The sequence below is a fragment of the Lygodium microphyllum genome, chromosome 23, assembly GCF_053477565.2.
Source record: "Lygodium microphyllum isolate KBCC chromosome 23, Lygodium_microphyllum_v1.1.10, whole genome shotgun sequence".
NCBI lineage: Eukaryota > Viridiplantae > Streptophyta > Polypodiopsida > Schizaeales > Lygodiaceae > Lygodium > Lygodium microphyllum.
This window is the reverse complement of record NC_141157.1, coordinates 65,513,789-65,536,030: the sequence shown is the minus strand read 5'-3', so window position 1 is coordinate 65,536,030 and position 22,242 is coordinate 65,513,789. Positions and strand designations below refer to the sequence as shown.

At 44.0% G+C, this 22,242-nt stretch overlaps 1 protein-coding gene across 1 annotated transcript in view; it reads left to right on the top strand.

The window, feature by feature from the left end:
* The window catches only part of LOC148016278 (Iron-sulfur cluster biosynthesis family protein), a 123,983-nt gene that overhangs the window by 12,548 nt on the left and 89,193 nt on the right, over nucleotides 1-22,242 (top strand). The gene's annotated exons all lie outside the window — the stretch shown is intronic.

Below are 22,242 nucleotides of genomic sequence, written 5' to 3'. Positions count from 1 at the left end.
TTGATCAAGTTGCAACGCCTACAAGGAATCTATACAATGAAGGGAGTGAAATGCAGTCCTTCGGGTAGTACGATGTCAAGATGTATGCTGAAGGTGAAGGACAATTGTCAAGGGAGCGATACATGGTCCTCAAATGCCATCAGAGTCTAGGAAGAAGATCATTAGCTACGAACGCGTACTCCAGAAGATGAGGATCAACAAGACGGCCTAGTAGATGAGGAAAAAGTCCCCGATGGAGCAAGAACTGCAAAAACGTAGGTGTCTGTGGTAGTAGGTGCTTGTTGGAACTATTGCCAATGCTAGGGGAGGTGTTAGAACTATGAAACACAGCCTGAGAGGTTGAAGCTAGGTGGAGAGCAGTGTCGCTAGGTAGAGAGAGAGGCGATGTGGTAGCAAAAATGCAACTGCGTGTTGACACCTAGTGGAGATGATTGCCCGGTGGAGGAAGAGAATCTGCAGCCAAAAACACAGGTACAATCGGATGCTAGATGGTGGAGATGGTCGCTAGGTGGAGGAAGAGAATCTGCAGCCCAAAATGCAACTTGGAAGGTGAAGGAGATAAGAGTGCTTGGTGTAGGAAGAGATGAAGATTACGAACTACAATATTTTCTAGATGGGGTGTCAGCAACAATGGAGAGGAAGAGAGTGAGAGAACATTGGAAGGAATGAATGTGGGATGTGTGAATGGGTTGAGTCAATGCTGTATATATAGGCATAGATTGGCTAGAGTGCTGCCCACTCAAGTTTCTTGGGTGGCACCTCGACTCTCTTGGAAGGCGCCCAAAAAGCCTTTTTGGGGCTGTTAATGGAAACCGAAAATAGAAATGGAGGAAAAGTGTACTCAATGACTTAGTTTTTTTTTCGTAAAAGGTAATTGTATTAATTACGAAAAAAAGGTATAAGTTTACACGATTACAAGATACACGATGGCTCTAAGCCATCGTGTGTAAAATTTCAGTACTAAACAACTTAGTTTCTCAACAACCCTGATTATTTTATTGCTTTATTGCATCCTATATATGGCCACTAAGCATCTTGCCCATCACATTTGTCATTCTAGGTGGTGGGGAGAGAGATTGATTGGAGGGGCTACTTCGACAGCCCATTTGTATATATGCCTTCTTCATTTCAGCTTTCATTGAGTGCAGATTGCTGCATTCTTCTGTCTCTTTTCTCTCTCCCTCTTCACTCGTGTTCATTGTCTTTCAGTTTTGTCCATATTCTTCCACATTTGTTGCACTTTGACATGGTATTAGAGGAGTGTAGAAGGGCTGACTGATTGTGGGCAGTAAGAAGGGCTGATTGATTGTGGGCAGACTTGATCAGGAGGATTCTTCGTGACAAAAGTTTGCATTTTCAGCATTTGGAGGCTAAGGTGAGCAGATGGAGTGCAAAGGAGCAAAGTTGCTGGTTTTTTGCAGGTTATTGCTGTTGGTGAAGGAGAAAAGGCTGTGTTTTTGGCCTTTTGGAGCAGATTTTGAGTTTCATCACCTCTAAAGGGTAAAACTCTTTGAGGTTACCATATTGGAGTCCTATGATTTGGTGGAGCTCATGACCAAGACTACAGGTAGTCCTACAGTCCGTGATGCCTCCAAGCTTTTTGCAAATAAGAAAGCCGAGTTGATGAATGTACATTGACATTATGACAAATTGCATGCCTACATCCATTCTTTGTTTCTCTCTTGCACTCCAGTCATCATTGCTCACATTGAGCACTTGACTGTGGCTCAAGAGATATGGCTAGAGTTAGATCAAATGTATAATCAGATGATTGTGTGGTGAAGTGGATGTCTTCAGAGGTTTAGATGAGGACGAGTCCTAGCAGTTCTTCTTCTATGCAAAAGCATGTTGATAAGCTTCGGCAATTGCAAATGTAGGTCCAGAACGCAAGGAAGGTGATTACCTCGAAGGACACAATGATAACTCTTTTGTCACTATGACTACCTCAATTCAATGCATTTTATCCTGCCTTGATTGCTTTAGGGCGGATAGAGACCCTTAAGTCGGAGAAGTTGGTTCAGATAGTCTTGGACCATGAGGAACAACTCAAAGGTTAGAACGCTTTGAAGTTGGAGGCTTTGACCAGTCAGCCTTCCCAATAGAAGACAAGAAGAAGAATGATGAGAAGTCCAAATAAGACAAAGCCAAGGAGTCTACCTCCCACATCTATGGCAAGACAGGTCTTTTGAAGGAAAAATTGCCCTGACAAGGACAAGAAAGACACCAAGAAGGAGAAGACTAATAAAGGAGTCAGGAGCCACTCGCTTCGTCAGCCACCTTTCTCCATTTGGAGGTGATAGAGGATGTCCCTCTTGCGGCCATTGATGCAGTGATGATGGCTCCACAGTCTTGTGAGTGGATTGGGGATAGTGGCGCTTCTTGCCACATGACTCCTTTTGATGGGATTACTTATATGCGTAAAATGCATGGGCAAATTCTCAAAGGTGATAGTTCTTCGGTCCTGATCAAAGGCAAAGGTGATATGTAGCTTATTTTGGATGGGCAAGGCAGTGCCCACACATTAGAGGATGTGCCAAGTTTAAGGTATCATCTTCTTTTAGTGAGCAAGATCTATGCTCTTGGTTTAATAGTTGAGTTTGATAAGGACTCCTTTTGAGTTCTTGATGGAGTGTCTCGATAGGATCTTTGTGCAAGACATGAGGATAATGGAGTCTACAAGATGCCATGCCATCTTCTTTTGCCTCTTCTTTTCTTTTTCACTTTCACAAACACAGACTAAGCTATGGCATGCTTGGTTTGGCCACCTCAACTACAAGTACCTTCGGAAGGCAGCTCGTGGTAAGCTAGTGTAAGGATTACCAGAGATTGGGGTGAGCTACTTGCCATGTGTATCTTACATTCATGGCAAGCAACATAGAGATGGTATTTCCAATAAGGCTTTACGGAGGGCTATGGAGCCCTCATAGCTTGTTTTGACGGACTTATGTGGAGCGAACTTGTTTTTGTACAGATCGTGGCATTTACCAAGAGTTTGCCAACATGCATACATCTCAAGAGAATGGCATATTGGAGTGGAAGAATTATAGTGTGATTGAGATGGCCTGAACTATGATGGAGCATTGACAGAGACCTTAGTGTTTGTGGACCGAAGGCATGGCCACCTCTATCCACATCCTTAATCAATCCCCTACATCGATCGTGGTTGGTATGACACCTTTTGAGGCTTACTTTGGTTAAAAGCGAATGTCTCTTATTTCAGGCTATTTCACATCTTGAAGAAAAAGAGGGACAAATTTGAGCCGCTTTCCAATAAACAAGTGTTCGTGGGTTATAGCTTGCAGTTCCAAGGATACATGCTTTATGATCCTGTTTCACAAGAGGTATACACGAGTTGAGACGTTTGGTTCATTGAGTTTCCAGTTGCAAAGGGGGGTGTTGAACATCTTGTCCTTGGAGATCCAGGTGGCAGTTGGGCACTTGCTCTAGTGCCTTTAGAGCCCCTACCTATTGAGGCTCCACCCTATGTGGAGGAGGAGAGTGCTTCACCACCGGATTCACCTGTTAAGCTAGCACCAATATTCTAGAGACTTTGGTAAAGGCAGAGCAGTGAGGGGAGTATCGGCCTCCTCCTTGTTGGGCTCGTGATACACTCCATGAATTAGGGATTGAGGGAGTCTCTGAGGAGTGGCAGCTATAGGATGACCCACGATGCTTTTAGAGAAGCCAAGCACACTCCATCGAGCTTGTTTGTACTGACTATTGTTTGATGACTTATGCCATGCAGGATAGGGAGCCCACCTCTGTGAAGGAGGCTTTGTAGTCAAATGGTTCTTTAAGACCAAGTACCATAGTGATGGTACCTAGGATAAGTATAAGACACAGCTCGTTGCAAAAGGGCTTTGCACAATGTCTAGTGGTGGATTATCATGAGATCTTTGTGCCTATAACTTGGATGGCTACCATTAGGCCATCCTTGCTTTAGCAAGCCATAGGAGATGGTTAGTTTATTAGTTTGACTTGAAATTTGCCTTCCTTTATGGTGATTTGAAGGAGGAGATCTATGTTGAGCAGCCTTTGGCTTTTCCTCATCCGATGGACAAGTATACAGGTTGAAAAAGCAAGCTCCATGTGCTTTGAACGAGAAGATAGACTGGTTCCTCCAAGGGATTGGTGTTTCTCTTCCGATGCCCAATTGTATGCCCATATCTTAGTTGGAGGGCATGTGTTATTCGTGCTTTATGTGGATGATCTCATCGTGACAAGTGATCACTTTAAGAAGGTCAACTAGATGGTGTTCGAGATGACGGATATGGACTTTCTCTATTTCTTTTTAGGTCATGAGATTTGCCAAGCTCGGAGGGGGATTTTCATCTTCTAACAACAGTATGTGCAAGAGCTTTTGACTACCTTTGTGATGAAGGGATGCAAGGCCATTTATACTCTCATGGATCCAAATTGAAAGGCTACGGCCGATATAGATTCTCCCGCGGCGGATGCTACTTGCTACAGGTGGTTGATTGGTTTGTTGATATGGCTTCTTAACACTTGGATTGATTTGTGCTTTCTTGTAGGTTGTTGGCTGAATTCATGAGTGAACCCAAGGTGGTTCATTGGCATGTTGCTACGAGGATTTTGCAGTTCTTGAGGAAGACCCCTGATCTTGATATTCATTATCTAGTAGGTATTGGAGATTTGGCTTTGGTTTTTATAGGCTGGACAAATTCAGATTGGGTTGGAGATGTTGGCCAATGGACGTCAACGACATGATATTGCTTTACTTTGGGTGTAGGTGTTTTTCCGCGTGGAGTAGCAAGCAGCTTACAGTTGCCCTTTCTTCTACGGAGGTGGAGTATAGAGCAATGTCTTCTATCATATGTGAGATAGTGTGGCTTAGGAGGTCACTCTGAGAGCTTGGCTGTCCGCAAATAGGTTCTATGACACTTCATTGCGACAACGAGAGTTGATTGCTTTGCCACGGAACCCTTGTTTCATGCTAGGTTGAAGCACATTGAGATATAGTACCATTTCATTCGAGAGAAGATCTTGGATGAGACTATTAATGTGGTATACTTGTTAGAATTTGGTAATTTTACGCAGTGCTCAATGTATTTTGTGTGGTGTGGACACTTATTCAAGTCTCAATGTAGTGTGTGTGCCTAGTGTCTTTAGACATTAAAGCAGTGATACTAGGAACTAGAGTAAGTTGGTGATGTGAATATGCTTTCCAAGTTTAAAAGTGAGGGTAAAGCTAGGAAAAATGCAAAACATTAGCAAAAGGGTGATGTTGGACAGCTATAAAACAAGGCTGTCAAAGACTCAGATAAGTCTAAAAAGAAGGAAAACAGCCGTAATTGCAAGAAGCACAATCACTATATTGATGAATGTGGAAAGAGATTGGCCAAGGAGAAGAAAAAAGACTCTGGTTTGGTTGTCCAAGAGTCATTATCCAGCAAATCAGCAAACGATGATACTTCAACCAACTTGGTAGAGGAGGATCATGCATTTCTCACATGCAGTTATGATTCTTCTATGGCTGATTCCACATTTAATGTTGTTGAAACACACTAAACATGGTATTTTGACAGTGGTGTATCAAAGCATATTCACTTCTAGGAAGTGCTTGTTTACTTCTTTGCATTCAGCCCTTGCTGGGAAGCATATCACATGTGCAAACAGCAGAAGTTATGATGTATGTGGCATTGGCATAGTCACTATTACTGCTGCAAATGGTTCTAACTTCATGCTTCTAGATATCTTGTTTGTGCTTGACATCACAAAGAACTTGTTATCTATTTGTGCCTTCAATAAGCATGGCTTTTATGCCATCTTTGAGGATGACAAATGCACTGTGAAAGACAAAGAGATGGGCTATGTGCTTAGGTTGTCTGGCACCCTGTAGAATGGTTTATTCTTGTTAGATACTTATTGGGAGTTTGATGACCCTTTAGAGGTGTCACATAGTAGATGTATTGCCTCTAGTGGAGACTCCACTTCCTCATACATGCGAGGAATGTAGTTTGGGCAAGATGCACAAGTTTGCCTTCAAAAAGGATGGTGCAATACGTGCTGTCTAAAAAATGTAACTTATTCACTATGATGTTTTTGGTCCCATGAGGACTTGTGCGCTTGGGGGTCATCTTTACTTTGATACATTTATTGATGACTACTTACGGTATACATGGGTGTATGGGCTGAAGGTCAAATCTGATATATTCATGTATTTTAAACATCTTGTGGCAAAGCTTCAGGTAGAAATTTGTTTAAAAGTGTAAACACTTCTCACAGATGGAGAGGGGGTGAAACCAACCTTCCTTGAATGGGGTGGTAAATAACTTGATTAAGTACTAATTACATCAAGCATAAAATTTAGGTAAACTGAATATGCACACTTTACTACTTTAATCTTGGTCATTGGACGGCTTGTTAGTCCCAAAACTAACTCCCTTGCAGTATTTCTTTATCTTATGTTTCAAATGGAAGGAGTACAATTGAGATCCTTTGATCTCCTCCGCTAATCCAAGTGCCTCTTGCTGTCAAAACTGACCAATAAGCTTCCAAACTAATTTGCCCCTTGGTTTACTTGGGGATTGATCTTCACCCTGCTCCTTGAAATATTAATTCAGCCCCAAATTTGATATTGGCTGGTTAGCCTCTTGAATCTCTTTGAAATTTCTCAATTTCAGCTGTTGGAATCCAAGTCCTAGGCCTCAATTTTGAGCACACATCATGAGGCAGCTATCAAAACCCTAATTTTTGATGTAAATTAGGGTTTACAAGAGAGATTAGTTGAAATCTCTTCCTCTGATGGCTCAAATTGTTGGAAAATACTGAGATAACTTGAGAGATGGCTGGGGGATGAGAGAGAATGCTGTAGAGAGAAATTTCAAAGTTTCATCATGAGAAATGTTGAAAAGTTGCTACTGCCCTTGCTCAAACAGCCATGGTACCACCAGAAAGATTGACGCCCCCTCTTGTATGTTGTCACTTGCACCAGAAGGACATTGGGCTGCTATCACCTGCTCTTGGAGGGCTCCAAATTGCTGTCACTTGTTGTAGGACTAGTCCATGGTGGCTGCGAATCACATCAACATCTCCTTGCTCTCCAACAACCTCATTTTCTCTCACAATGGTTGGAATAGGCTTCCACTAGCCCCTTTCCACTTGCATGGGCAAGTTTTGCCAAGTAGCAGCCTTCTAATCTCATTATCCAATATTATCCAGCTTATTAAATTAGTTTTGAAAATTAATTTAATAATTATCCTAGTGCTCCAAAAATTAATTTCACCAGCTAATAATTAAATTGGCTAGGTCAATTTATCTTGCAAGTATCTTTGAGCAGTTTTTGACTCTTAGGTTGGCATTAATTAATTAATTAATGTCTAGCTCTAATGTCACCATTGACATTAGTGGCCAATAAATTGTTCTAGGACACTGAGTACTACCTAGTACCCGTCAGACATAACTTATTACAACTTTTGCCTTTGACATCTATGCATCCTCGGGGTCCTTTGCTTGTTGCCATAAAATAATTGCCATGTGCATTACATGTGCTAAACAACCTTGCACATTTGATTAATATCTTAATGAAATGTTATCGGCAAGATTAGAGCACCTCAAAATTTCGTATTTCCGTGACAGGGGTGTTGAGAAACCCTTTACATGTAGTTTGCGTTCTGTGTTTTGCGTTTAGGGTTTCGCGTTCTGTGCTTAGGGTTTCATTGTGGACAGCCCCAAAAAGGGGTTGGGCGCCCACAGTGAGGTACCACCCTAGACAGTCTCTCGTCTATTAATAGGCTACCTCCATCACTCATTACATACGGCTGATTCATTCAATCCGTCACCTCTTCTCTCCAGTCTCTCCATTACCCTCACACCCCTTCAGGAGGACATTGTAGTTCATGGTTCGTGGCTATTTTCATCATCTTCCTTGTGCTACGACACCCTTGTTCCCTTGTATCACATTCACTCCATGATTCAGATCTTCATCATTTCATTCATCAGATTTTTTTCTCTCTTCTCTTTTCTTCTTCATGTTTATCGAATTCACTCGGTGTTCCTCTCCGCAAACCCTACTGTCTCTTTGGTACGTCATCTTTTGACATGGTATCAGAGCTAGATTTGCTTAAACAGTGGCAAAGATTCTCCACTCCAGTGAAGGCAAAGACAGGTGGCGGGTTCGGCATCCACTTATTTTCTTCTTCTACTGCATCAACATCCTAACTGATGGCTGCTCCCTCTTGCATTTTTTATTTTCGAGCTGCATTTAGGGCTGCTGTTGCCACCTCCACCCCCTAGTCAGTTGGCGGCTCCTCCTTGCTGATTGGTGGCTGTTCTCTGCCTGGTGGCTGCTCAGCCAGACTGCTGGTGGCTTCTCACTACTGCTGGCGGCTCCTCCCTGCTGCTGTTGGCGGCTGTTCCCTGTTGCTGGCGGCTCCTCTCTGTTGCTGGCGGCTCAGCGAGATTGCTGGCGGCTGTTTTCTGTTGCTGGCAGTTCCTCTCTATTGTTGGCGGCTCCTCTCTACTATTGGTGGCTGATCTCTGCAACTTGGCGGCTCAACCAGTCTACTGGCGGCTATTCTCTACAATCCGACAGCTCCACCATACTAATGTACCTTGCGTTTTTCCATTGATTGCAACCTCTTAGTGCTGGTAACATCCTCCTGGAGAGTTGGTAGCTCACTTCTAGCCCTTCCACTGCCCTCCTACCCCTTGAGGTGAACATTGCGGTTCGTGCTTCACACTGCTCTCACACCCCTTGTGGCGGACATTGCAGTTCGTGGTTCGTGGTTGACCTCTTCCACCTCTTCCTTCTTCAGCAAGACACACTAGTACCCATGGCTTCTTCCCCAACAGATGACCAGTCTATTGGGTGTTCCTACTGTGGCCAGAACGGTCATTTCATCGATGATTGCCGACTTTGACCTTTGCTCCCCACACCCCCGAAGTATATGCGTCTCTCACCCGACACTACCTTTGCCACCTCTCCTTTCTGGGCCACAGAGATCATTCTGCATCGGCTATCAGAGTACTATGCTTAAGGCAATAAGATGTATTTGATGCGCACTAAGTCCTTTTGAGCACATGGAGGATCGATTGGCGCTACGACTTGGAGATCGTTGCAATGCTTGTGGCAGTCTTCTCCCACCTATTTTCAGGTACAATGGCTATCATGGCCCACAGTTCTGCAGTCTGCTCCATTGAGAGATTGTGATTGTTTGATATCATCTCCTTCTTAGTCTGCTTCTTCGAGAGAGAGTGGTTGCTCGACTCCTTCCTCTTGTTTGGCTTCCTGGTCCGCTCCATTGAGAAGTAGCGATCGTTGCCCACTCATTGCTCAGTGTGAGCCCCATCCTTCACTCTCACCTACTTAGGTTCGAGAGGCCATCTTTGGGCGTTCTTCACCACTCCAGATACCTTCTTCAGCACAACCGGCGGCACTTTCTTCATCCTCAGACATTTTACAGTCCGTGATCCATGAGTTTTTGGATTCCCTATCTACCTCAGAGGGGGATGATGTTGCAGACTTTACTCTTGATGCCTCTGTATAGTCTATGTGGTGCAAAGTTTCTAAGGGCCAGTAGTCGTGATGTTGATTTCTTAATTATCAATCCATTCATAATTTTGGTGTGGGATAATTTTTAAAATACTAAATTGTATCAGAATGCAATGGAACCTCACAAGTGCACTCGGTAGGTAGCCAAGAGCCCATGAAAGTGGCTCCTGATGCCAGACTTTGGACCCACAAAGATCTGTAATCCTTTGCACAACCTGGCGGAGGCCTTTTACCTTCTTCTTCTACCCTTGGATGGGGTGGCTTCCTTCCAGTGGTCATCTCACCTATTGGTACCTAGGATCTCAAGGATCTACCTAGATTGGGGCCTTGGAGGTTCTGCCGCGACTTGGTGACGAGGCCTTCGTATTCCTTCTTGCATGGATGCACGGAGCTAGTAGCTTCTCTCCCAAGGTTGAGTTTTGGGTTCTCCAATTTACTTTGTCTACTGTTCTTTACTGCAGGTTACCTTTCAGGTGGAAATCTTGGATCTTAGGGATCCTCTACATCTTCTTCCTCCTCTTCTTCTTGCCTTGGTCACTTAGTCAGCATGGAGTCAACTCCCGAGATCAAGTACCGGCATATCCTTATGGTTCTTGGCACCGCACAAAGTTCGACATTTCTCCTATGCATTGAATGATTTCATTATCTTTGTACTAGGGCGCTTGGACGAGTGAAATAATTTCTCCACGAGGGACATTGTCTAAGTGGCACCGGTTACATGAGCATTCTTCAGCCTGTAGCATTCCATCTCCACCTCACCCTTCTCTTCTTTCCCCTTTTTGGGCCTGAGAGGGGGTGTTGAGAAACCCTTCACATGTAGTTTGCGTTTTGCGCTTTGGGTTTCATAGTGGATAGCCCCAAGGGGGGCACCACCCTAGACAACCGGTGCCCTCTCTCTGGGTGCCACCCTAGACAGTCTCTTGCCTATTTATAGGCTGCCTCTATCACTCATTACATACGGCTGAGTCATTCAATTCGTCACCTCTTCTCTCCAGTCTCTTCACTACCCTCACACCCCTTCAAGAGGACATTGCGGTTTATGGTTCGCGACTGTTTTCATCATCTTCCTTGTGCTACAACACCCTTGTTCCCTTGTATCACATTCACTCCATGATTTAGATCATCATCATTTCATTCATCAGAGTTTCTTCTCTCTTCTCTTCTCTTCTCCATGTTTGTTCCCTTGTATCACATTCACTCCATGATTCAGATCTTCATCATTTCATTCATTAGAGTTTCTTCTCTCTTCTCTTCTCTTCTCCATGTTTGCCGAGTTCACTCCGTGTTCCTCCCCGCACACCCTACTGTCTTGTTGGTATGTCAACTTTTGACAAGGGGGAGTACATGTCTTGTGCATTTGAGACATACTGTGGCATTACACATCAAGCCACTCTTGGAATGACTCCTTAGTAAAATGGAGTTGCTGAAAGGAAGAATTGCATTCGCATGGAAATGACTTGTATGTTGAAAAGCAAGTGGTTGCCTCATAAATTTTGGTTAGAAGGTCTTCAATGTGCAAATCGTGTATTGAATCGTGCACCTACAAAGGCTTTGAAGACGATCACACCATTCAAAGCTTGGCATGGCAAGAAACCCAAAGTGACTACTTTCGGGTGTTTGGTTGCATAGCTTACGTGCATGTTTTGAAAGAGCTTCGTGGGAAGCTTGATGATAAGGCTGTAAATGCAATTTTATTTGCTACAGTTTGGAAAGCAAGGGCTATTGCATGTATGACCCACAAATGAAGAAGCTTTTTCTCAGTAGGGATGTCATATTTGTTGAAAACGCAGCATTTTCAGATAACTAGTTTCAAATGCCAGCTATCCATGACATTGGTGATGTCTTTGAGGGCCTTTTGCCACTTTCTTTGGAGTCCGTGCCTGCCGTAAATGGCAGGATAGACTTATTACAGCAAGCTGTTGCTGCTTCATATGCTCCCGAACAATAGGGTATTGATGAGGGTTTGCAACACGTAGTGGAGATAGTAGTTCAGCATGAAAGTGCTGCTGTAAATGCAGCCAAAATAGTCCTTAAAACAGCCAAAACCGTCCTGAGATGGCTATTACAAACTCTTTAGGAGAGTAAAACAGATGCTCCTTTATCTTAGCGCACTAGAAGGGTTTCCAAACATGCAGCAGCACATGATGCAAGGGGGGACACATTTGGCTGATATAACAAAAGTAGATGATTGTGATGAGCATGTGCTTATGAGCTCATTGTTGGATGATGAGCCTACTTGGATAAAGCAATAAGATGTACATTGGAAGCAGGCCATGCCACTAACTCTACATGGGTTCTTGTGGATTTACCACTTGGCAAGAAAGCCATTGACACTAAGTGGGTTTTTAAACTCAAACATAATGTTGATGGTACAATTCATAGGTACAAGGCACGGTTGGTACCAAAAGGCTATGCGTAAGGGCATAGATTATGAGGAAACTTTTGCTTCTGAGTCCTATATCCTGTATGAGTACGGTGAGGTGTGTGATTGCAATGGTTGCAAATTATGGTTGGAAAGTACATGAGTTGGATATTAAGACAGTATTCTTGAATGGGATTTACATGAGGATGTTTATGTATGTGTCACAACCTCTAGGGTTTGTGATTAAAGGGAAAGAGCACATGGTATGGAAGTTGCATAAAGCTCTTTATGGTCTTAAACAGGCTCCTCATGCATGGTACTCAAAAATTTGATGCATATTTGGCTGAGAGGATTAGTCTATCAATTGCCCCCACTCTATACATTAAGAATGAAGGGGGGAACTTGCTGATTATCATTCTTTACGTGGATGACATGCTACTCATTGGACCTATAGAGGAAAAAATTGCAGATTTTAGGACTGAATTAAAACATGCATTTGCTATGTCAAACATGGGTATCTACACCATTATTTGGGGATTTTGTTCACCCAAAATCAGCATGGTATCATCATGTCAGAGTCATAGTATGTGGAGAAGTTGTTACATAGGTTTAATATGCAAGATTGCAAACCTATGTGCACTTCTATGGAGCTAGCCTTAAGGCTGTCTATGCATGATGTTGCAATTTACAGCTAGGCTGTTGGTTGTCTTATTTACCTTTGCAACACACGTTCTGATGTTCAATATGCTGTCTTGTGAGGCTTGAGTATAGGGCAGCCTTCATAGTAGTAGTGGAATGTGTATGGTTGCACAAATTGTTGGTTGATCTACATTTACCATTGGAGGGTCCCATATCCATTCTTTCTGACTGTCAGAGTGCTATTGTAGGAGCATGAAATCCTATGAGATGCATTACAATTATGCCAAAGAGAGATGCTATGTAGGAGATATTAGCTTGATGCATATACGTGTTAGTAGTTATGTTTGTCATGCCTTGTCATCTCTTGCTTGTAAGCCTCAGTTTGAGTTAGACGAGAACTTTAGGAGCTCTGACCTGTTTGTCACTTGTTTTGATAGAGAGGGTAACTCATTCTAGAGCACTCAGTTTATAGCCTTTCAATGCATTTTCTTCTTTAGTTGGGATTTTGTGTGCATTTTCCGACAATTTGTGCATTCCTTAGTCTGCCCTCACCTCCTAGACATTGTCCACCTTTTCTAGGTTTTTTTTTTTTGGGATTTTTAGGCATTTTATGAGTATTAAATGCTGGTCAGCCATATTTTGGCCCAAAATTTCAGGTGGCCAGATTTGGGGTTATTTGGCTATTTATAGCCTTCCCCACTTAGTTGGTAGATCATTCATTCATCTTCCTCCTTCCTTAGTAGTTGCGCACTTTGACTCTGTCATCTTCCTACGTCTCTAGTGCTGCCGTCAACATCAGTTTGATCTGGTGCCCTCACTGATGTTCTAGGCTGCATGTAGGGACTAATCAGTCCTCCCTCTGTATTCAGCATTCTTTCCTTGTTTAGTGCAAATTTGTTTTTTCTTTTCTTGTAGTCTCTCTCTGTTCCTTTGTCTCTGTGTTTGTGTTCCCTCCCTTGCGCACTCTCACAGAGCCCACATAGGAAAATGTTATAGATAGTTTCCCCAAAGCATTACCGTGTGAGAAGTTTGAGGCTTTTCGAAAGTCCTTGACCTTATTACCCTTTGGTGATTGATCATCCTTGTACTTCATGACCCTAGTTGTCCACACCTGCCGATGGATGGGTCATCTTGTCCGATCCGTCCTCTCCAGTACGACATGTCCGATGGAAACTGTTTGACTCTTTCAAAGTGCCTATTTGTGACCATTTGGGGTAAATTGTAGGTGTTGTTTAGGCTTCCTCTCCACAACACTCTTGTACATAACCAACCAAACCCCTCAAGCTCTCTAACCCCATCCCTCAAGCTCTCCTTCCCCATTTCTCCACCCTACCTCCACTTTCAAGCTCTCCATCGACCATCCTCTCTATCCTCAAGCTCTTAACATGTAAACTCTTGGTATAAAGTCTCTAAATGTTTAAAGTGTATTATTTTGAGTCCCAACATTAAGTATAGGCATTAAACTTATATGCAGATCATTGAATATTTTATTATTTTTGTGATCAGTCAGCAGCATTTTGCTGCAGGTTGGCCAGTTTGCTGGCCACCTTGATTATTTTATTGATTTATTTCATCCTATATATGACCACTAGGCAACCTGCCCATCACACTTGTCATTCAAGGTGGTGGAGAGAGATATCGGCTCAAGGAGATACTTTGACAGCCGGTTTGTATTGTTAGCCGTCATGTTTGTCATGCCTTGTCATCTCCTGCCTGTGAGCCTCAGTCTGGGTCAGACGAGGACATTAGGAGCTCTGACATGTCTGTCATGTGTTATGATGGGGGAGGCTAGTCACTCTCGACTGGCTGTCTTAGGTTGTGTATTTCTTTTTGGCCTCTTTTAGTGGGGAGCCACCACTGGCTGTCCGGCCACTTTTTGGTCACTGTTGTGGGGCGCCCATTTTAGGGCATTTTTAGGGTTTGCGCCCATTTTAGGGTTAGGGTTAGGGTTTGCCCTTTTGCCTATTTATTGGCAGCCCCCCTCCCCACTTTGTCACTTGTCTTCTTGCAGATTCCGACACTCCTTCTCCCCCTTGGTGGTGCTGCCATCATCATCAGCTTGATCTGGTGCCCTCACTGACGCTTCGGGCTGCGTGCAGGGACTGATCAGTCCATTTCAGCGTATTCAGCATTCATTTCAGTCAGTGCAGATTTCTCTTCCTTATTTTCTGCTTTCTCTCTCTCTCTCCCTCCGTGTTCGTATTTCCTCTTCCGCAGCGCACTCTCACATGGTATCAGAGCCGAAGGAGAGTACACGGAGCTGAGATTTACGCGGGAGAACACCCACAACTTTGCGTTTGCTGGTCAAGACGTCTCCAACAGCTGAGACGTCACCTTCTGCTCCATCTTCTTGATCAAGGCGGCCTGTTTTGGTGTCACATCTTTGTGTTTGCTGCTGGCGCCATCCCCAACAGCCAAGGCGGCCCTTCCAGGAGGTCCCAAATATTTGCGTTTGCTGTTGGCGCCTTCTCCAGTGGCTGCCACGTCATCAACGACCTCTTCCTGCTTGCGTTTTCAGCCAGGCGTCCTCCCCAACAGCTGGGCGACATCTTTCTTACTGGCGTTTTGAGGCAGGAGGCTGTTTTTCTGTGGTGATTGCATCGTTAGCATTTGCGTTTGACATCATCCTTGCGTTCTGTGCAAGGCCTGGGATACAATAGGCCTGACAATTGGGCATGCTTTAGATGGGGATAGTAGATGGCACAAGCTTATGCTTGAAGATTACCTTGGGAAGAACAAGGACCAGCTCTTTATTAATTGGTGTGGATGGAAATTAAAAGGGAGAATTGTGGAAGAACATGTGTATGGTTTACATGATCAAGACTTTATACAATGTGGAAAAAAGCTTGTTGGTCCACTCGATAGCCCTACTCGAAAACTTGCAATTGGTAACATCTGGATTACACTCAATCATGTTACAATGGGCTACAACTCATTTTCCATTGATCAACACAAGCTACAAGATGGTGATACACAAAGAGATGACTGCCAGAATTGGGCAGCTGCATAGAGGATTGCAACTAGATAGGTCCAACATTGTATGAGGCAATTACAAAGGAGAGAGAGAAGCATATAAGGCCAGGAGCTTCTGGTGTTTGTGTTTCGGCACCGGCAACCTTCCCTTGTTGTGTTTTGGTGTTTGCAGATATCGAAGATGTCTTCTCATCAGTTTACAGGCTTTGATGACTCAGATGACGAGCTTTTTTCTCGACACTCATCTGAACGGAGGCGTGATTTCTATCACGAGGACCGTCGTCCGGAGTCTATTCCTCTTTCCCGTCCCCCTTCTATTCATGTATCTCGGCGAGCCTCTTCCAGTGGGCCGAAGATGCAGCCTTTGGTACCCCCTGTACAGGTACCCATACTTCCTCAGCTGCCCAAAGAGGACCGGTTGGATGGCTCCAACTTTTCTCTATGGTCCTGCAAGGTGGAGTGTATCTTGGACTCCTTCGATCTTTGGGAGCTTGTTTCTGTTCCTATTCCCCGGCCTCGGGTGGATCCCGCAGATGGGACATCTATGGATCGTGCACCCTTATGGGATCGGCTCAATTCTAGAGCCCGATCTTTCCTCTTTCTGAGTTTGCAGGATTCTGTCCTTGTTCATGTTCACAAGTTGAAGACTGCAGCGGACGTGTGGAAAAAGCTCGCGTCTCTCTATCAACAGAAAACGTTTGCCCACCGGATATCTCTCGAAAAGAAGTTGCGGATGCTCGCTATTGATGATAGTCCTTCCATGAAGGACCACATCAACAGATTACAGGATACGAGGGATGAGCTTGCATCCCTCGGTCGGACGATATCTTCTGAAGACATGGCTATGATTCTTTTGACTCAGCTGCCATTGCCTCGGTTTGATGTCTTCTACACCAGCCTTCTTACATCGAGGACCCGTGAGAAGCTTCTATGGGAGGAGCTATCCCCGCTTGTCTTGGAGCATGACGAGCGACTCAGAGAGGTCAGTGCTAGTGGATCCGACTCCACTAGAGCCTTTGTTACAGGCTCGGGAGGACAGAAGAAGAAGAAGAAGTCAAAGGCTAAGAAGAAGGACAGTTCTTCAGGCTCTGACTCAGATTCAAAGAGCCTGAAGTGCCCACACTGTGGGACAGGGACACATCCCGAGGAGAAATACTGGAAGAAGTACCCTCACCTTCGTCTAGGAGCGACGGGTGGATCTACATCGGAGCCTTCTTCTACCTCTACACCAGCTGTTACCCATGAGTCAGTGTTCCTTCATATCCATGCTTTGGAGGAGGATCCTTCTTCTTCCGTGGCTACAGTGTCTTCTGCGCAGCCTTGGTTAGTGGACAGTGGTGCTTCGAGTCATATGACTCCCCTTGATTTGTTACAGGATCTCCGTCCATCAGAGGGTTCAGTCACTGTGACATTTTATCGGTGCCTATTAGTGGTGTTGGCACATTGCCTTTGTTTACCGACCGACCTTCGAGCTCCTTTTCACAGGCCCTACATGTTCCGGATTTGGGTCTTTCCCTCCTCTCAGTTTATGGCCTTACGAGGCTTGGCACACGAGTGATCTTCACCGAGCATGCCGTTGTTATTGAGGATTCTTTTACACGAGCTGTCTTATCTACAGGTTGACAGGAGAGCGGGCTTTACAGGCTCCATTCCCCTTCTTTGATGCAGGGTCCTCCGAGGTAGTCTATTGCTACACCCGTTCCCGCTAGTGCACCTTCTATTCCACAGGTTCCTTCCCATCCCCCACCCTCTCCTCCGGTGGTTCCCTCGTACCTCCTATCCCTTTCAGAGGGGGACGATCTCGGTGATTCAGCTGTGGATTCCCTGGCCCCTAGTGTTTTAGAGGGGGATTCCCAGGATCGTGAGGAGCTCCTTCAGCGGCAGTCTACATCGACGGACTTCATCGACATTGGCATTCCTCTTGCCACCCCAGGATCTATTTCCTCTTCGGCCTTCAGCCACATCCAAGATCTGAGAGGGGGTGTTAGCCGTCATGTTTGTCATGCCTTGTCATCTCCTGCCTGTGAGCCTCAGTCTGGGTCAGACGAGGACATTAGGAGCTCTGACATGTCTGTCACGTGTTATGATGGGGGAGGCTAGTCACTCTCGATTGGCTGTCTTAGGTTGTGTATTTCTTTTTGGCCTCTTTTAGTGGGCAGCCACCACTGGCTGTCCGGCCACTTTTTGGTCACTGTTGTGGGGTGCCCATTTTAGGGCATTTTTAGGGTTTGCGCCCATTTTAGGGTTAGGGTTAGGGTTTGCCCTTTTGCCTATTTATTGGCAGCCCCCCTCCCCACTTTGTCACTTGTCTTCTTGCAGATTCCGACACTCCTCCCCCGTGGTGGTGCTGCCATCATCATCAGCCTGATCTGGTGCCCTCACTGACGCTTCGGGCTGCGTGCAGGGACTGATCAGTCCATTTCAGTGTATTCAGCATTCATTTCAGTCAGTGCAGATTTCTCTTCCTTATTTTCTGCTTTCTCTCTCTCTCTCCCTCCGTGTTCGTATTTCCTCTTCCGTAGCGCACTCTCACATGTATATCTACCTTTTTCATTTCAGCATTCATTGATGGCAGATTTTTGCGTTCTTCTGTCTCTTTTCTCTCTCCCTCTTCTCTCTTGTTCATTGTCTTTCAGTCTTGTCCATATGCTTCCGTATTCGCTGCACTTTGACACGTTTATCTTGTTTCATTCATCTCGGAGTCGCATAAACAATCATCTATGCTGTTACCCTGATCTGCCCACATCAGCTATAGCTGGGTTTTTTCCAAGACTGATTTGTTGCTGTAAATGCACCCCTCATCTGATTTGCTACTGTAAACATAGCCCTCATTTGCTTCAGCATTTGCTGCACTCTGACATGTTTACCTTGTTTCATGCATCCCGGAGTTGCTAAAACAGCCATATATTCTACTTATCTGCCCACATCAGCCACCGTTGGGTTTTTTCCCAGACTGATTTGCTGCTGTAAATGCAGCCCTCATCTACTGCCACCTAGACTATTGCCATGTCATCAACATTTGTGTTTGCAGTTTTTTGCTCTGTTTCTGCCTGTCTAACACTAATCCACAGCTTCACTCTACTGCATTTGCTACTGCTAGACACGTTCAGAGGCTGCCTTGCCACATTCTAGGATTTGCCACAGTACAATACACGCTCTAGCTCATTATCTCGATTCTCTATCCTGATCCTTGAGACATAGGAGTTTGAATTCGGTATCTATCATTGCATAGTGTGTTTGCTGCATTGAGCATCGTATTCTATTTAGATTCATTCATTTCGTGATTCATTGTGTTCATTGTCTTTGAGTTACCCTAAACCTAATTGCGTTTTGTTATGAGTTTGTGCTTTGTTGTATGATTGTATTTGAGTTTTTGTGTTAGGGTATTTCTTTATAGGTGCCTTTGATAGCTTGGTCTCTCCACTTGTATTGGCTTATGGTGGCCTCTTGTTGGATCAGATTTTTCAGCTAGAGAGTGCCTTGCCTTTAGGGTATTTCTTTATAGGTGCCTTTGATAGCTTGGCCTCTCCACTTGCATTGGCTTATGGTGGCCTCTTGTTGGATCAGATTTTCAGCTAGAAAGAAGGTCTTACTCTTGTTCATCATCGACGGACTTCATTAGTAGTGACACTCCTCCCACCCCTAGATTTGTTTTGTCTCCTTAAACCCGCCACATTAAATATTAGGGGGTGCTAGCAATCATGTTTGTCATGCCTAGTCATCTCCTATTTGTGAGCCTTAGTCTAAGTTAAACAAGGACATTTTGAGCTTTGACATTGTGCTTGTTTGTCATTTTATATGTCCTAGACACTTTAGGTGGAGGGTGTACAAGTGCATTTCATTTCTTGTGTGGTGACCATGTTTGTCATTTGGGTGGGCTGACATGCCCATATTTTGGGCATGGCCAGCTGGTATACTAGTTGTGGCTTTAGTTTGTCTATTTATATGTAGCCTGCCTCCTCACTCCACTCATCCATCATCCTCTGTTCATTTAGCACGCCCTCCTTATTCTTTTGTCCCATCCCCTTGCCTTTGTCTGGCATCCACATTGACATTCTAAGTTGTGTGTTGGGGCTGACTGTTGTAGCCTTGTACCATTCAATCTTTTGTCAGTTTGTTCCTTCTTTCTCCTATATTTCTTTTAGTCTTCTCCTCTATCCACTTTGTGTTCACTTTCCTTTATGTTGTGCACTCTCTTATACCGGTCACGATCTCCATGGTAACTTATGATCGGACCTTGCATAAGAAGAGGAGCAACAGAGAAGGGTTTCGCTTCATACAAATCAAAAGGAATACAAGCCTAGGATTGGGCCTGGTTGTGATATCCTCCTTGATGGAGAGGTGGCCATCCTCACCATTAGACTTTGACTAATGCATAGCTCCTAATGGAGAGTGGATAGAAGACAAAAGAGTGTAGTACGGGTATTTGCTATGCATGAATTCTTTGAACCTCTGCACAACATTTGGTGAGGTGGATGAAGATTAGGGAGGGGATGTATTGTCCTCATTGAGAGCAGAACGCCGTCTCAAGGCCTCTAGTGAATGAGAAGCTTGAGAAGACATGATGGCTTTGCAAGGGTAAGGTGTCTTAGTGTAAACGCCCCGAACAACGTAGTATGCTTAACAATTATGATATTTGCTTGTTTTCGAGATTTAATATAAAAGAGAATGAACACTTAAAGCTGAAAATGAAAATTACTCACAAAATTACAGCCATGAAAATGTAAAAGTAATAGAGACAAGATTGAGGGTTGAAGATGGGCAACCCCCCCCGAAGGAATGTATTTCTGCTCAACCCAAGTCCCTTAGGGAAGAGCTCAGTTACAATCAACCTGAGAGTGAGAAGAAGTAATTCTCACTCTCACAAGATCATGCAAAGATGTACAAACACACATGCATTATCTATTATGCAATGATAAGAACTGATTTCTTTACAGTATGAGAGAAGAAAAAGGGGAATTCAGCCTTTCTCCATCGTTGATTAACAGTACATGGATAGAGCTTGCTTCTTGTAGCTAAAATGGAAGAAAGAGCTCAAGAAGGAGGTGCTGTAATGAATTTACAGGCTTGATGTCTTGTAAAACAACAGTGATAGAAGAGGGAATATGGAGGAATTTGATAATGGAGAAGTGGAGGATGATGATGGGGATGGATGGGGCCAGTTTCTGGCTATCTGTGGGTGCTGTACATGAGTTTACAGCAAAGAAAAATGATGTTGAATGAAGAAAAACGAGCTCTTATTTATAGGAGAGGGGAGAGCTAGTACAAAAGGGGAAAGTGGAGTAGCACAAGACAAGTGTCCAGCCACATGTCATGAGATGTGACAAGTGGTGGGACACTTGGAAACTTGTGTGACAAGTGTCTTGACACTTGTCTCTTCTCTATGGCCTTCCTTTTTGGGTTGAATACTGTCAAGAATAGAAACAACCAAATTTAGTAAGCACAGTCAGAGTACAGAACTTACTATTTTTAGAATGACATCCCTATTTTTTAGGACTAGCATTTTTAGGCTAATTCGAGGCTCCTAAAATTTAGGGACCTCCTAAAATTTAGGGACCCCCCCAATATGGGTATCATATGAAAGCTTTTTCTGTGTACATCGCAAAAATGGTATCCGAATCTTCATGTGACTTTCCTATGCAAAGAAATGTGCATTTCAAGCTTTCAGCCCACACATGCACATTATACAAGCATTTCATGATCATGCCATCTTGTTGATTGTAACTGTCTGTTCTGGTGGATCTAGCCCACACTTCAAGGCATCAATCCTTTCGGTGTGCGAGTCTAACTCTGATATGCGTGAGTTCTAGTCACAGGCGCCCAATCGGGTCATATAGGTGGAAGTGTGAACTATCTTTTCTCTAACCCACCGTGTGGGTCCACCATAACCTGTGACCACTCATCAGTGGCCAGCTCCAATGCACTTTTCTTTATATCTAATTAGTGCAAAGGAAATAAATTTAATAAATCATTATATAGACAAATTAATGAAAAAGGATACAAATTCTGTTTCTATAGAGTTGTGACACTTAGCCATTGTGAGTTGGATATGTGTTGTAGCTTGCTTGTGTACATCACATAAACCAAGCCTCTACAATAGTAGGCGGATAGTAGAGCATTGGCTATGATATCATGTGATTAAGTACAGGGTTTGCATTGAGAAAACATAGCATGTATGAACACAACTAAAACACAATAACTCAAACAATAGCTGGAACCAGATGTAGGTGAGGGCGGCCTTCAAATGACATGGCAGTAGCTGATAATGATGGGCAGCCTTCAAATGACATGGGAGTAGCTGGTAATGATGGGCAGACTAGAGAGAGTGGGGATGCAAAAGGATGCAAGGGATACAAGTTACCCTAGCACACACTATATTTATAGGGACACTAAAGCACATTTGTACATTTGAGTTTGGGTCTGATTAATGAGCACAGTGAAAGGTTTAATGCTAATGCACCTTTTTCAGCTAACATGGGCTAGTCCATCAATGTCTAACAAAGAGCTTTGTCCATTGTGCCCTTTTCTTGGGTCTCCAATTTTATTTTATTTGCCACCTTTATGGGTAGGATCCATTCAGGGTTCATATAACCATCTTGTGCAGGGGCTGTTGTATATAAGCATTCAGCTTGTTTTGTGCCATCGTGCTCATGCTTGCTTTCTCTTTGCTAATTTCTGCATGCTGCTTCAGCAAGCATTTTAACAGAATGCACATGACATTCCCTCTTGCTTAGTTCGCTGGTATTAGGGGATG